At 44.3% G+C, this 17,804-nt stretch overlaps 1 long non-coding RNA gene across 1 annotated transcript in view; it reads left to right on the top strand.

The window, feature by feature from the left end:
• Window positions 1-14,149, top strand: part of LOC138658394 (uncharacterized) — a 174,999-nt gene extending 160,850 nt beyond the window's left edge. Inside the window, exons 2-3 of the long non-coding RNA XR_011317485.1 lie at window positions 11,921-12,125; window positions 13,939-14,149. This is a non-coding gene — a long non-coding RNA (uncharacterized lncRNA). The remainder of the gene's footprint in view (window positions 1-11,920; window positions 12,126-13,938) is intronic.
• The last annotated feature ends 3,655 nt before the right edge of the window (window positions 14,150-17,804 follow it).

The raw sequence follows: 17,804 nt of genomic DNA, 5'->3' as shown, positions 1-17,804 counted from the left end.
TGGTGTTTAGCCAGCGCAGAGGGTTGTGGTCGGTCACTACGGTGAAGATGCGACCGTACAAGTAGTGTTGCAAGCACTGCAAGGCCCAGACTATGGCCAGGCACTTCTTCTGAATGGTGGAGTAGGCCACTTCCCTCGGCTAAAGTTTCCGGCTCAGGTACAAAACGGGGTGCTCTTGGTCCTCGAGTCAACCTGGCTGAGCATAGCACCGAGGCCAAATTTGCTGGCATCAGTCTGTACCAAGAACGATCGACTGCTGTCGACTGCTTTGAACACAGGGGCATTGCACAGTGCTGTTTTCAACGCCTGGAAGGCCCCCTCACAGCCATCGGTCCAGTTGACGATGAGGGTAGCTTCTTCCTGGTGAGGTCCGTCAAGGGTTTTTCCATGCTACTATGGTGCTGTACGAAGCGCCTATAGTACCCTGCAATGCCCAGGAAGGACATCACCTGTTTATTGGTCCTGGGAGTGGGCCAGTTCACGATCGCTCCCAATTTCTCAGGCTCTGGCTTTAGGGTGCCTACGTGTATCTGGTGCCCCAGGTAGTGGACCTCCCTCATGCCCATCTGACACTTTCCCGGCTTGATAGTCAGTTCAGCTCAGTGAATTCGCCTGAGCACCTCCTCGAGATGCTGCAGGTGTTCCTTCCAGGAGGAACTGAAGATGGCAATGTCATCCAAGTACACCACTGCGTACTTCTCCAGTCCCTGAAGCAGGAGGTTGACCATCCGCTAGAAAGCGGCTGGGGCATTCTTCATGCCGAAGGGCATGACCATGGACTCATACAGTCCAAAGGGCATGATAAAGGCGGACTTCTCCTGCGCCTCGGGGCTCAGGGGAATCTGCCAGTATCCTCGACTCAGATCCATTATTGTTAGGTATTCTGCGCCAGCTAACCTCTCCAGCAGCTCCTTGATGCACGGCATTGGGTGCGCGTCAGAGGCTGTGATGGCGTTGAGCCCCCTGTAGCCCACGCAGAACCGGGTGGTCCTTCTTTGGCACGAGAACTACAGGTGAGGCCCACGCACTCTTTGACCGTCGAATCACCCCCAGCTGTAACATCTCATCGATCTCCTGGTGCATAACCTGCTACACCTGGTCGGAGATTTGATAGGGTGTTCGCCGTAGTGGGGCATGATTCCCGGTGTCCACCTCGTGGACTGCTAACTCAGTCCTTCCAGGTCGGTTGGAGAAAACGGCCTGGATGGGTTCCAGCTTGGTCCGCAACTGTGACCACTGGGGTTCGGTAAGTGAGGTGCTTACCTCCACTGTTGTGAATTCTGCTCTTGGGCTCCCTCCGGTGGTTGTTGATGGTAATGCAGTTATTCCTGAGCAGCAGTCTTGGACAGGTGTTTCTGCTAATTGCAATTTGGACTGGGGTATTTAGCTGTGCAGGACTCATTAGTCCTTGCCAGTAGTCAATGTTCCTTTGGAAGTGTTGGTCCTCTGCCTGGCCCCTCCTGTTTGCTGCCAATTCAGCTAAGATACAGTGGGGCAAAAAAGTATTTAGTCAGTCAGCAATAGTGCAAGTTCCACCACTTAAAAAGATGAGAGGCGTCTGTAATTTACATCATAGGTAGACCTCAACTATGGGAGACAAACTGAGAAAAAAATATCCAGAAAATCACATTGTCTGTTTTTTTAACATTTTATTTGCATATTATGGTGGAAAATAAGTATTTGGTCAGAAACAAACAATCAAGATTTCTGGCTCTCACAGACCTGTAAGTTCTTCTTTAAGAGTCTCCTCTTTCCTCCACTCATTACCTGTAGTAATGGCACCTGTTTAAACTTGTTATCAGTATAAAAAGACACCTGTGCACACCCTCAAACCGTCTGACTCCAAACTCCACTATGGTGAAGACCAAAGAGCTGTCAAAGGACACCAGAAACAAAATTGTAGCCCTGCACCAGGCTGGGAAGACTGAATCTGCAATAGCCAACCAGCTTGGAGTGAAGAAATCAACAGTGGGAGCAATAATTAGAAAATGGAAGACATACAAGACCACTGATAATCTCCCTTGATCTGGGGCTCCACGCAAAATCCCACCCCGTGGGGTCAGAATGATCACAAGAACGGTGAGCAAAAATCCCAGAACCACGCGGGGGGACCTAGTGAATTAAGTGCAGAGAGCTGGGACCAATGTAACAAGGCCTACCATAAGTAACACACTACGCCACCATGGACTCAGATCCTGCAGTGCCAGACGTGTCCCACTGCTTAAGCCAGTACATGTCCGGGCCCGTCTGAAGTTTGCTAGAGAGCATTTGGATGATCCAGAGGAGTTTTGGGAGAATGTCCTATGGTCTGATGAAACCAAACTGGAACTGTTTGGTAGAAACACAACTTGTCGTGTTTGGAGGAAAAAGAATACTGAGTTGCATCCATCAAACACCATACCTACTGTAAAGCATGGTGGTGGAAACATCATGCTTTGGGGCTGTTTCTCTGCAAAGGGGCCAGGACGACTGATGCGGGTACATGAAAGAATGAATGGGGCCATGTATCGTGAGATTTTGAGTGCAAACCTCCTTCCATCAGCAAGGGCATTGAAGATGAAACGTGGCTGGGTCTTTCAACATGATAATGATCCAAAGCACACCGCCAGGGCAACGAAGGAGTGGCTTCGTAAGAAGCATTTCAAGGTCCTGGAGTGGCCTAGCCAGTCTCCAGATCTCAACCCTATAGAAAACCTTTGGAGGGAGTTGAAAGTCCGTGTTGCCAAGCGAAAAGCCAAAAACATCACTGCTCTAGAGGAGATCTGCATGGAGGAATGGGCCAACATACCAACAACAGTGTGTGGCAACCTTGTGAAGACTTACAGAAAACGTTTGACCTCTGTCATTGCCAACAAAGGACAAAGTATTGAGATGAAATTTTGTTTCTGACCAAATACTTATTTTCCACCATAATATGCAAATAAAATGTTAAAAAAACAGACAATGTGATTTTCTGGATTTTTTTTTCTCAGTTTGTCTCCCATAGTTGAGGTCTACCTATGATGTAAATTACAGACGCCTCTCATCTTTTTAAGTGGTGGAACTTGCACTATTGCTGACTGACTAAATACTTTTTTGCCCCACTGTGTTTTCTTCATTTTTTTAGACACACTGCTGTGTGTTTATTTTCTGTGCTTATCTTGTTTCTATTTTGTTCCTGCTAGACTGTACTTGATGTTTTTCTCAGTCTAGTTGGACTCGCTGGAGTCGCAGATATACTCTCCACATGTTTAGTTAGGTGGTGGAGTTTTTGACCGCATAGTATCTTGTACTATCCTTTCCTATCTAGGTAGTAGTGGCCTCCTTTGCTTATCCCTGTTTTCTGTCTGTGTGTGTCTTTTCCTCTTCTACTCACAGTCATTATTTGTGGGGGGGCTACCTATCCTTTGGGGGTCTACTCTGAGGCAAGAGAGTTTTACTATTTCCATCTTTAGGGATATTTAGTCCTTAGGCTGTGTCGAGGTGTCTACGTCTGTTAGGCACACCCCATGGCTACTTCTAGTTGCGTTGATAGGATCAGGGATTGCGGTCAGTAAAGTTACCACTGCTCCAGCGAAGGTCATTTCATGCTGCTCCAAGGCCACCTGATCATAACACTCCACATCCTCAATGGACCCACCGGCCTTTGCTTTGGCCAGCATGTCCAGAAGGGTGTCTTCCTCCCTGTCTTCGGGTAAGCTGCAGACCGGTAGGACGAAAGGTTCACGTTCGTGATGAGCCTTCATCATGTTGACGTGAAAGGCCTTTCGCCTACCCCGAGCGTGGTCAAGCGTGACCACGTAGGTGGTAGGTGTCCGGGTTGAGCTGTTGGTGGACGTACGGGACCTCCCAGGCTGCCTAACGCTTATCCGTTGGCACGGGGACCAGCACCCACACCTTTTGACCCACGTGGTAGGTCCGCTCCCGGGAGTTCTGGTCGTACCAGTGCTTCTGGTCAGCCTGAGCCTGCGTCATGTTGTCATGCACCAACTGTGTCAAGGTCTGCATCTTCTCACGGAAGCGCATGACATACTCCACTATGGACCCTTCAGAAGGGTTCAGTTCCTCTTCCCATGATTCTCTTACCAACCCAAGGGGTCCCTGGACTCACCTGCCATACAGGAGCTCGAAGGGGGAGAACCCCGTCGAGGCCTGCGGAACCTTTCGGTAAGCGAATAGCAGGTGTGGGAGGTACCGCTCCCAGTCGCGCCCTTGGGTCTCAACCAGCATGCGTAGCATCTGTTTGAGGGTACCATTGAAGCGTTCACACAGGCCATTGGTCTGTGGGTGATACGCACTCGATACCAGGTGCTTCATCTGCATTCTCTTACAGAGAGCCTCCATTAGGTGAGACATGAATTGGGTCCCTTGATCAGTAAGCATCTTCCTGGGAAATCCTGAAAAGATAGCCAACAGGGCATCCGCCACCTTATCTGCCCTAGTTGACGACAGATCTACTGCTTGCAGGCTTTCTCAAAGGCCCGCAGAAAAGTGTCCAAGTCCCCGTCCTTTTCCATAACAGGAAAGTGATCGGGCTGGGGCTTTGATATCAGAGCACTGCTGGGCTCATGGCTCCGGGCGGTAGAGGGCATCACCCCCTGCCGAAGCATCTCCCGTTCATGTTCTCGCTGGGCTTGGCGCTCAGCTCTTTCAGCCTCCCGCTCGGCTCTCTCAGCCTCCCGCTCGGCTCGCTCCTGGTATTGCTGGATCAGCTGCAGACATCCATCACGGTCACAGTTCCAAGACCGCCAGCAGGTGGGGGTCCAATTTGCCCTGATTGCTAATAGGGTCGGCATTCAGTGGTTGGACCTCTGCTGCAGCACCATGTTCCCTTATGCTTGTTTCTGCGGCCACTGGGCTCCGTGGCCTGGCTTGGTCTAAAGCGGCTTCCCATTGCACCAGATCTGCGACCAGTTGGGCTTTGTTTTTGCCTGCAAAGTCAATGTGCTGTGTCTTTGGTCTGCTGCTCATAAATGGTTTCTCCCAGCACAACCATGGTTGCCAAATAAAAGATAGGACAGAAAAACAAAGAGAAAGGGAAGGGTTGATTACCAGTACACACAATTGTCTCAGGACTAATAAACACTGAGTTCGTTCTCCAAACTTATTTGCGCAGAGTCCCCGCAAGAACTTTGCAAGTTTTTAGTAAGAGGAATGATTGCTCAAACCAAATCACTAATGCTCTAAGATATCCCACCGCCTTGCCACCAATATGTCACGATTCACACTGTGACCGTCACCCCCACGTCACGGATCGGGGTGACTTTAGGCCATCAAACGGCTATCACATATGTAGGGGGGCTTATCCTAGTTATCCCTCAACTGCTACGATGTGATGAAAAAACACACATAAGGCTATTGACCTCTTAGTTTACAGCAGGGGCTTATTTTAATTATCCCACTGCTCTTCAATATACCACGAACTGCAGGGATTTATGTTTATCCTGCTTTACAGGTCTGCTTGAACTTGCAGCTCTCTGGCACCCCCCTTACTCTCAGGTCAGGTTAGGTACTGCACCTAGGGTAATTAGTCACCAGAAAGGCTGCCTGCTATGTACTGGCTATTGGGCACGCTGCAGCGAGGCGATTTAACTACTCCCACTCAGGCAGGAACAATAATTATCAACGCCGCAGTCGCTACAACGACTCCCAAGGCACAGCACACGGTATTGCTGCCACCAGCTTCGATTAAACGGGTCCGAAGCTAACCCAAAACCGTAGCGTAATTCCCTTCAGAAGGCTTAGGGTATGTTTTAGAAGAGGAAGAATGAAACTAGTAATTTATATATTTTACTCCGAAAGATTAGGCAGTGTTTATAGAAAATATTACAAGGATGTTACACAAAAGACAATTGAAAATATATACAAGGTAATTATAAAAATAACATGGATTAAAGAAGAAAGGTAAAATGCACATGTTCTCAGTTCATGTCAGGCAAAACCATGCTGCAGGCAGAGCTCCCAAATGTCCCAATGCATAGTACAGCTCCTCAGGCAAAAAAAAACTCAGACTCCAGGCTGGGTTATGTGTGGGGCTTATATACTCCAGGGACATCACTAAAGGGCTGGTTAATTATATTCACTGAGATCAGAGATCTTTATGTTTTCAGACCCTGGAGACAAAGAAATTCCTGACTGAGAAGGGAGGGACCACAGGTGGCTTTGCAGGATTGGTCACCTGCAGTTTAAAGCCACACCCTGCTCACACACTAGCTTCAAATTACCCAGTGTCTGCCAAAGGGCTGGTTTGTTGTATTCGGAAGGGGGGGTAGAGGGGACGTGTTTTTTAACAGCTGCCATGCTTTTGGGACCATGGCCAGAAGTGCAAAAATCCCTCAGCCTGGAGACAAAGAAATTCCTGACTGAGAAGGGAGGGACCACAGGTGGCTTTGCAGGATTGGTCACCTGCAGTTTAAAGCCACACCCTGCTCACACACTAGCTTCAAATTACCCAGTGTCTGCCATAGGGCTGGTTTGTTGTATTCGGAAGGGGGGGGTAGAGGGGACGTGTTTTTTAACAGCTGCCATGCTTTTGGGACCATGGCCAGAAGTGCAAAAATCCCTCAGTGCACTGTTTTTACATCATCATGACATACATTTTCCTCACAACTTGGGGTACATATCGATGACACTGACACTTGGGGTACATATTCATGACACTTGGGGTATAGGATAATGACACTGACACTTGGGGTGCATGATGATGACATTGACACTTGGGGTACATGATGATGACACTGACACTTGGGGTACATGTTGATGACACTGACACTTGGGGTACAGCATAATGACACTGACACTTGGGGTACAGGTTGATGACACTGACACTTAGGGTACATGTTGATGACACTTACACTTGGGGTACAGAATAATGACACTGACACTTGGGGTACATGATGATGACACTGACACCTGGGGTACAGGATAATGACACTGACACCTGGGGTACATGATGATGACACTGACACTTGGGGTACAGGATAATGACACTGACACTTGGGGTACAGGATAATGACACTGACACTTGGGGTACAAGATAATGACACTGACACTTGGGGTATATGTTGATGACACTGACACTTGGGGTACATGTTGAAGACACTGACACTTGGGGTACATGTTGATGACACTGACACTTGGGGTACAGCATAATGACACTGACACTTGGGGTACAGGTTGATGACACTGACACTTGGGGTACATGTTGATGACACTTACACTTGGGGAACAGAATAATGACACTGACACTTGGGGTACATGATGATGACACTGACACCTGGGGTACATGATGATGACACTGACACTTGGGGTACAGGATAATGACACTGACACTTGGGGTACAGGATAATGACACTGACACTTGGGGTACAAGATAATGACACTGACACTTGGGGTACATGTTGATGACACTGACACTTGGGGTACATGTTGATGACACTGACACTTGGGGTACATGTTGATGACACTGACACTTGGGGTACATGTTGATGACACTGACACTTGGGGTACAGGATAATGACACTGACACTTGGGGTACATGTTGATGACACTGACACTTGGGGTACATGTTGATGACACTGACACTTGGGGTACATGTTGATGACACTGACACTTGGGGTACATGTTGATGACACTGAAACTTGGGGTATATCATGATGACACTGACACTCGAGTACATGATGATGACACTGACACTGGGGGTACAGGATAATGACACTGACACTTGGGGTACAGGATAATGACACTGACACTTGGGGTACAGGATAATGACACTGACATTTGGGGTATATGTTGATGACACTGACACTTGGGGTACATGTTGATGACACTGACACTTGGGGTATAGGATAATGACACTGACACTTGGGGTACAGGATAATGACACTGACACTTGGGGTACATGTTGATGACACTGACAATTGGGGTACATATTGATGACACTGACACTTGGGGTACATGTTCATGACACTGACACTTGGGGTACATGTTGATGACACTGACACTTGGGGTACATGTTGATGACACTGATACTTGGGGTACATGTTGATGACACTGACACTTGGGGTACATGTTGATGACACTGACACTAGGGGTACATCATGATGACACTGACACTTGGGGTGTCATCAACATATACCCCAAGTGTCAGTGTCATTATCTTGTACCCCAAGTGTCAGTGTCATTATCCTGTACCCCAAGTGTCAGTGTCATTATCCTGTACCCCAAGTGTCAGTGTCATCATCATGTACCCCAGGTGTCAGTGTCATCATCATGTACCCCAAGTGTCAGTGTCATTATTCTGTACCCCAAGTGTAAGTGTCATCAACATGTACCCCAAGTGTCAGTGTCATTATCTTGTACCCCAAGTGTCAGTGTCATTATCCTGTACCCCAAGTGTCATCTTTCCTAACATTGGATCTTCAGCTCTGGATAATTCTCGTGTTCTTCTTCTTCCTCCTGTTGTGTTATGATGTTCTTGTGTCTTCTGCTGCCTGATAATGTATATGGCATGGCGCGTCCAATCACACCAGGGTTGTATTTATTGGGCTTTTCATTGTACTCTCCTCCTCCTTTGGGGGTTGAATTGTTTTGGAGTCTTGGGACCTGCTCCCGCTTCCTGTATATGGCTGCTGGTTTGATTTGTCTCCATTTTTGAGTATTTGTCACTTGGCGTAGATCCTTTATATAGGTATTTTCCACTTACGTGGGTTCGCCTGTTCTGGAGGACGTTGACTGTCACCTAGACCAACAATGAAGTAACATTGCGTCATCCTCATCCTTCCTCCTGCAGTCGGTGATGGTGTCAGATCTGTACCCGGAGCTGTGCTTCTCGTGGATTTCTGCTTCATCTCCATTGTAATAAGCTATTTACGGACGAATCTGTCAGTGATATTTAATATCAAAGTCCTCCTACTGCCCGGACGTCTAACTTCTGGCTTTGGAATATTAATTTTTGGGGAATCTGGTCGGTGGGTTTGAGCCGCACATTCCGGAATCTTTGTAGGAGTCCGGGAAACCTATAATTTCTGAAGCTGAAACCATTGAGATGTAGCACTGGCGAGCTGTAAAACAAATACTGAACGACACGTGCGATGAATAAGACCTGAGGAATCCAAGGATTGTAGAAACACAACAATAAAAGCGTTACGCGCTGAACTGCGGCCATTCCATATTGTGCTCTGCTTTCTTTCCTACATCAGCAGCTTTTTAATTACAGTAATGTAATCCTCCGTGTGTCCGTCTTGGTCTCCCATGATAAAAGTCACATTATAGGCCTGTGGATTTCAATGTTTTCTTTGAAGAGGCCCCTAGATAAAGCCAGGCCACAGAGACTTCTGCATCCCTGGCCTGTGAGGAATGCTCACCCATGGGACGCTCTCCACTTGGCTTCATTCCTGACTGCTGAGAGTGAAGAAAGCTTCTCTGTGGCCTTTCTTGGCCGGGGACATGGTACAAAACTTTGGAATAAAATGAAAATTCTTTGCTGCTGCTGCAAAATACTTCTTAGTAGAAATCTGTGATATCATCAATCAGAAATGTTCTCAGTAGGACCACAAGTGAAGAGGAAGGAGGAGAACCATCAATCAAAATGGAGCTCTCCATCATGTAATGACAAGGGACAAGAACTTGTCTGCCCAACATTTCTTGACAGCGTTGAGGGTGAGTCAACTGTTGGTCCTGGCTCTTTTCTCCTACTCTTATTTTATCTATACTGGGTGATCATCACACATGGATACTTATAACATAAACATCTCCAAACAGAATATCCCAAAATCTTGTTTGTTCCAAAGCTGATGAGCTCATGCTACTCATCTCCATATATGTCAAGCCAAGAGGAAATTAAAGAAGAATACCCCATAGGTTCACACCAACTGTGCAGAAGAAAGATGTCAGTTTTAACTTGAATCCAGGTTTTTGGGGTTCAAATACAAGATCTTCGTCCTGAAAATTATGTTTCATGTAAGAACAAAGAGCTTAGCATTGATTGCCATCATCCATAGTCTGGGCATGAGACACTCTTCATCTCTGGCCTGGGGTCATTAAAAAGTGTAAAGTCTGTCTGAGGCCCTCGACTAAAAAGGCTACTTTGGACAGACTTGGGGCTAGCCACATTCTCTAGCAGACCACCCTGTCAGCACATACAGGTGTATGGACTTTCTACGGAGAAGCTTAGATTGTGTTCACGATGTGACTTCTGGCTGGACGAAAAAGTCGGGGATAAAGAAAGTCAAATAAGCTGGGTCATTAATAAAAAGAACAGAAACTGAATCAGGAGGCAGTATCGTAGTAAACGGAATAGCCGGGGTCAGGCACCAGGAGGCAAAGTCTGATACAATATGTCAGATCGTGAGGAATATCAGAGATTATGATGTCTGGTCAAGACCAGATTGAGCACTGTAGAAGATTAGTGCCAGGGAACTAGGGGTAAATGAAGCCTAATAACAAGCAGCCCTAACTTCAGTAACTGGACACTCGGAGTTTAAGTAGGGTATAGTGCTGCCCCATTGGTCAAATCAGAGATCTGATTAGACCTGTTGATGTGTTGTGCTGCACACGCTCCCATTCTACCTGATAGGTGTCATGACAAGTCCAAGCCACAGCAGCATCTCTGGCTGGACAGTGCCTGTGCCACCCAGCATATGGCCCTTAACATCTCCATCACCAACGCTGCACACAGAATGAATACAATGTTGTCTGTCAAATCTGTCAGAGGCCAAAGACGCAAAAAAGCTACGTCAGACAGACTTGACCCAAGCCACTCTGTAACGTTCCAGAAAAAACCCAATCTTCACCCTTTAAGCCTTGTAGAGGGATCTTGCCTCACAATGGGGTCCATTGAATTGCTTCCATAGAAGGGCTGCTTAACCATGGAGCAAACCAGAGGCAAGGAGGGTCGGTCATCATGCGAGCTCAAGGCCAAGCAAGAGGTAATGTCAGAGATTAAATCATAAAGCCAGTGGATGGCCAAAATTCAAGCTGATGTTATAAAATGGAAGGAATCAGGAGGACAAAAGAAGAGCACCGACTAGAGCGATGAACCAGGTAAGCAGAACGCATCGACTGGTAGTAGAAGTCAGAGATCCAGAAGCTTAAAGGGTAGAAAGCCTCACGCAAGCCTCACAGAAAGCAGAAATAAAGATCGTATACCCCCAGGTGGTGCCACCTTCCGGACGAAGCAGAAACAGAAGGGACAGGAACCAGCATAGATGACATTGCTGGAGCAGGTCCAGGTAGACATATAAATAAATGTTTTTTTTAATGAATTAACTGAGAATTCATTAGTGAGATCGTTCTGACAGGAGAATTTCTAACTCCCATCTTCTCTTCTTTTGAGCTCCGTTCTGCCGATTTGTGGCCACCAAGTCAACTCACCTTTCATGTAGTCATAAATCAGCCGGGAGAATCTCAAGAAGGAAAATAACACTTAAAACTCTCCTGCCAAAGCCACCTTGCTGACGGCTCTTCAACTCATTTTGCAGCCAACAATAGTGAAATACAAAAGTTATAGAAGGAAATTGGTGCACTTTTTTTTAATGAAATCCAAAAGCAAAAAAAATGACTTTTAAGGAAAAATGCAAGCTATTAAGAGAAAATTTCTATCGCAATGCCTAATCTGATCTCTTTTGTTCGTCAGCGGATATAGTAATTGTATATGAATAAATGAATAGATGTAGAACATAAATATAATTTATAGGTTTTTGACATTCCGGCTGAATATTTTTCTTAATATTGCGTTCTTCTGGGGTAATGAGTAGTTTTCCATTCTGACTGATATATGTTTTTCTCGGGTCCTGTAAATTTTAGCGGGATATGTTGTAGCGAGGGACATTTTTTTTCAAGGATGTGATATGAAACACCTAGAACACATACATATTCTGCAACGGAAAATATCCGCTTACCATGCGCCTCGTTAAAGTCTCCTTCTTTTCCCTTTAAATAGCTCCTGATATGTTGGAAATCAAATAATGAAACACAGAGGATTTTTGGAAAATGCGATATCAGGTACAATCAGCAGAAGACCTGGAGATCAGGGACGCAACGAGCAGGTCATGTTGTACAGGGGCTTCTATCATGTATATGACATGCCCCCCGAGGAAGCACTAACAGCGAAACGCGCGTCGGGGCCTTTCTTCCACATCTTGGCAGTAAGTTAGTACTATTGCATTATTTTCTCTTTTTTCGTTTTTGGGTAATACTCTGGTTTTCTGTGATAGAGCTTTTTTTCATATTTGGCCATTTCTCTTGGATTAACATTTATATGACATGTAACAACATAGAGGAGTGCCGGAAACGCCATACCAAATAATACAGCCACATGACAGCTCACCCCGGTTATAAAGAGACTGTCCATGTTAGTGATGCTTGCCAAGTCCAGAAATAGTCACAAACTCCACCAGTCTTGATGATGAGTGCATGGAGATGAAATCCGGGAAGAGATCGGAGAGTTTCTGTAAGGTGATGATTACAGATGAGCGACCGTCCTGACGTTCGTCAAACATGTTGACTTCAATAGGAAGCAAAACCAAATGCATAGACAACACCTTCAGGGGGAGACAAAAAGCTGCCAAAACAGCTTAAAATTAGGGTCAGACAACTGGAAAAGTGGCATCAATTGACTCATTAATTGAGCTATTAATCATTAATTTAAAAAAAAATGACATAGGTTCCCCTGTATTTTTGATAACAAGCCAGAACAAACTGACAGCTGCAGGCTGCAACCCTAAGCTATCAGCTTTAGCAAGGCTGGTTATCAAGAATACAGGGGTCCCCATGCTGATTTTTAATTATTAAAAAAAAATAATTAAAAAAATGACTTGGGGCTCCCCCTATTTTTGACAATGAGCCAAGCTAAGGCGTACAGCTGGGGGCTGGTATTCTCAGGCTGGCAAGAGCCTAAAAATAGCAGCCCGCATCCACCCCATAAAAAGCGCATCTATTAGATTCACCAATTCTGCCACTTTGCCTGGCTCTTCCCACTTGGCCTGTGACGGTGTCAGTGGGGTCCATATTTGTGGGGTTGATGTCACTTTAGTATTGTCCGGTGACATCAAGCCCACAGCTTAGTAATAGAGTATTATACTTATTTCTCACTGCAAAATGCAAATACATTTATATAATTAATACAATGCGATTTTCTGGATTTTATTTTTGATATTCTATAAGCTTGCAAACATATTATTTTCTGGTTAGCCAATAAAGGTATCACTCCCAGAATACTTCTGTCATCATTGGGCAGAAAAGTATTCACATCGATCTCTCAATATTAAAGTTAACCGACCCTTAAAATTATAGACTGTTCATGTCTTTGTCAGTGGGAAAACTTACAAAATCTGCAAGGAATCAACTAATTATTTCCTTCTTTGTATTAGATAAATAATAGATAGATAATAGATAGATAATAGATAATGGATAGATAAATAATAGATAGATAATAGATAGATGATAGATAATAGATAGATAGATAATAAACAGATAAATAATAGATAGATAATAGATAATGGATAGACAGATAAATAATAGATAGATAATAGATAATGGATAGATAGATAAATAATAGATAGATAATAGATAATGGATAGATAGATAAATAATAGATAGATATTAGATAATGGATAGACAGATAAATAATAGATAGATAATAGATAGATAGATAATGGATAAATAATAGATAGATAATAGATAGATAATAGATAGATAATAGATAGATAATAGATACATAGATAATAGATAATGGATAGATAGATAGATAGATAATAGATAGATAATAAAAGACAGATAGATAACATATAATATGTAGATAATTGATAAATAAATAATTGATTATAGATAGATAGATAACTAGTTAGATAATAGATAGATAATTGATATCTGATTTATGGTAATAAGTGTGACACGTGATCCCATTTTATTACTAGCTGATTGGACAGTATCTGATGGATTCCTTTCTCCCACATCCAGGTCTGGTCCGGTGTAGATTTGATGTCTGGAGTCGCTGTAATCACTGTATAGTCTCACAGTGGATTCCTCGAGGTCACAGCCTGATAAAGGATAATTCTCCAGCTGAATCCACTTCAAGAACCTTTCATCACTTTGAGCTTTCCGTGAATTCGATGTATTGTCTCTACCGAGAGTCAAAATAGAGCAGAGGTTATACAAGTCTCTAAAATAAAATGGTAAATTGTTCCTGGCGCTCCCCTGATCTCACGTCTGATTCCATACTTTTTTCTTCACCTCCTTGTTCTACAATTTTTCTTCGAGAAATCACAGTGGTCAAAACTGGAAAGAGGTAACGACAGTTCCTGAAGTGCGTGGTCCAGGCTCCACAAAATCCTCTGGCTTGGAAAGAAAGCTAGAATGTAAAGCTGTTATTTTAATCCAGATGGGAAAAAATGAGATTCCCAAGGAGAGGTATTTGCATGCAGAATTCCCTGGAAACATGTGGACTGTTACGTGGACAATCCTTCTGACTTTTGTACCAGTCTAGTAACCACAGGAGCTACAAGATCTTCCATATTGGAGTTCCATGCTCGCTTCTAGAAGTCCTGATAGTTTTAGCCCTCCTAAGGCCATATTTTACACAAGACCAGCGCACAAGGAGGCACTTTGGCACCAGCTCCAAAGAAATTACACTTATTTGTTGGATCCATCTCACCTTGATTATATTGTCCAATCTGTCTTTATTGGTGGAGGACATGAAGTTGCCATCATGATATTGGACAAGACATACCCGGAAGAGGTGAAGGCCTCAGTTGCAATGAACTTGGCTTTAAGTAAGGTGAAACGTTGGGAACCTTGGAAGGAGCCACCGATATTCAGGATCTAACCCATGCACAGGCATCTGGTCAATGGGTTTTCCTAAAACTCAATCTGATTGTAGCCGCTCTGACAGAGGCTGAAATCAAAACATGAAGGCCCAAATAAGATATGTGAAAATCCGTCGGTCAGAGGAGTCAGAGGTCTCTCAATAGAAGTGAAGGTCAGGGCAAATGGCAGACAAGGATCACGGTCAAGTTCAAGGGCCTGGAAGACTTTATTGAAACACTTACACCGATATGTTGATGTTCAGAAGACTGAGCGCCAGAAGTGCAGAGGAGAAGTTAATGGTAATACTGTATGACCACTGGAAGACGTCAAAAGGAGAACATCTCACAACATCCTAAGATTGAGCTCCTCCATCAGCCAGATGGAAAAAAGGAGAAAAGAGAGCTACCCCATCCGAAAGAAGTCACCACCTATAACTGTACTATAACCTCCTATATGTTCTGCAGGTCTGGTATCTACCACTATATGGTTACCGTGTGGCGGTCATGTCAGTGTTGGTCTTTGTATAGACTTGTATTTTCATTAACAGCTCAGTCATCTGCTGAGGATCCTCTATACCCACGATTAGGGGGCACCTCCATAGCTCTATACATGGTTTCCTGGTTAGTAGCCCACTCAGAAGTTTGGCCCCTCTGAGCTTAACCCCTTTCCACTCCTCGTTGTATTGTGTTTGCTTAGTTTCAACATCTCTGCAGTTCTCCTCAGGTGACGTTCTGAGAATTGCTCCTCATCATTTGTGTTGTCCTTTCTCGTTATGACTCCTGCTTTCGATACATCTATGCCACCCTTTCCCCCACCAGGTTATGGTCAGATTAGATGCTAATGACCTTGATGAGTGACTCCCTATCTGTACATATCAGGCAGGTTTATCTGTCCTACATCCACCACTGTATTTTGCTTATGTGTCTCAGCTTGATATCGACAACTATTGTAACATATGAATATCGTCTGTGAATATTTGTCTTAGCAGAAAGCGTCTGCAGTAGGAGATGCTGCAACTCCCGTTTATTATAGTTAGTAAACAGTGTTTTAGTGCTTTGTGCAGGTCTCTGGGGTGTTTCTCTTTTTCATATTCTATTAAAAAACTGCACGTTCATTAGCAGAATGAACTATCAGGTCTCATAACGGGTTGTTAAAAATGACCGGTCACTTGACTAAAAAAAAAAGAATACCTTGTAAAAATCCGTGAGCTTCCCTGATTCTGATGCTCTTTTCTGTTTTGCATTCTGTAACTACATTGCAAAGATATTCACATTTTTTTGCTTTTAGAGCGCAATATGTGAAATTTCTGCTTGCAGTCCAGCCAGGCATTTCTTTAGAGTCTTCTCTGGGGCTGTGCACTTTAACCCCTACCTCCCGTCCCAGAAGGAGCCAATCACAACACCCATACACTGGCAGTCTCAGATTCTATCAAGCTGTGATAGGCAGAATTTAATAGGGGTAAAGGCGCAAGTCCAAAAGGAAACACTCTAAAAAGACACCCAGTCGGGCTTCAAGCAGAGATTTCACTTACTGCACTCCAAAAGCAAAAAAAAGTGAATATTTCCTAATATTGTTTAACTTTAAGCTTATTTAGATTCTTAATTATGGTTGTGCTATCTATGCATGGTTCTTGATACCTTTTCTAAGCATCTAAAATAAAGTCCTAGTGAGTGCAGCTCTGGAGTATAATACAGGGGGTAACTCAGGATCAGTAATGTAATGTATGTACACAGTGACTGCACCAGCAGAATAGTGAGTGCAGCTCTGGGGTATAATACAGGATGTAACTCAGGATCAGTAATGTAATGTATGTACACAGTGACTGCACCAGCAGAATAGTGAGTGCAGCTCTGGTGTATAATACAGGATGTAACTCAGGATCAGTAATGTAATGTATGTACACAGTGACTGCACCAGCAGAATAGTGAGTGCAGCTCTGGAGTATAATACAGGATGTAACTCAGGATCAGTAATGTAATGTATGTACACAGTGACTGCACCAGCAGAATAGTGAGTGCAGCTCTGGGGTATAATACAGGATGTAACTCAGGATCAGTAATGTAATGTATGCACACAGTGACTACACCAGCAGAATAGTGAGTGCAACTCTGGAGTATAATACAGGATGTAACTCAGGATCAGTAATGTAATGTATGTACATAGTGACTGCACCAGCAGAATAGTAAGTGCAGCTCTGGAGTATAATACAGGATGTAACTCAGGATCAGTAATGTAATGTATGTACACAGTGACTGCACCAGCAGAATAGTGAGTGCAGCTCTGGGGTATAATACAGGATGTAACTCAGGATCAGTAATGTAATGTATGTACACAGTGACTGCACCAGCAGAATAGTGAGTGCAGCTCTGGTGTATAATACAGGATGTAACTCAGGATCAGTAATGTAATGTATGTACACAGTGACTGCACCAGCAGAATAGTGAGTGCAGCTCTGGGGTATAATACAGGATGTAACTCAGGATCAGTAATGTAATGTATGTACACAGTGACTGCACCAGCAGAATAGTGAGTGCAGCTCTGGAGTATAATACAGGATGTAACTCAGGATCAGTAATGTAATGTATGTACACAGTGACTGCACCAGCAGAATAGTGAGTGCAGCTCTGGGGTATAATACAGGATGTAACTCAGGATCAGTAATGTAATGTATGCACACAGTGACTACACCAGCAGAATAGTGAGTGCAACTCTGGAGTATAATACAGGATGTAACTCAGGATCAGTAATGTAATGTATGTACACAGTGACTGCACCAGCAGAATAGTAAGTGCAGCTCTGGAGTATAATACAGGATGTAACTCAGGATCAGTAATGTAATGTATGTACACAGTGACTGCACCAGCAGAATAGTGAGTGCAGCTCTGGGGTATAATACAGGATGTAACTCAGGATCAGTAATGTAATGTATGCACACAGTGACTACACCAGCAGAATAGTGAGTGCAACTCTGGAGTATAATACAGGATGTAACTCAGGATCAGTAATGTAATGTATGTACA

Source organism: Ranitomeya imitator, chromosome 1 (assembly GCF_032444005.1).
Source record: "Ranitomeya imitator isolate aRanImi1 chromosome 1, aRanImi1.pri, whole genome shotgun sequence".
Lineage (NCBI taxonomy): Eukaryota > Metazoa > Chordata > Amphibia > Anura > Dendrobatidae > Ranitomeya > Ranitomeya imitator.
The sequence above is the reverse complement of the archived record's forward strand: the minus strand, read 5'-3'. Positions and strand labels throughout refer to the sequence as shown.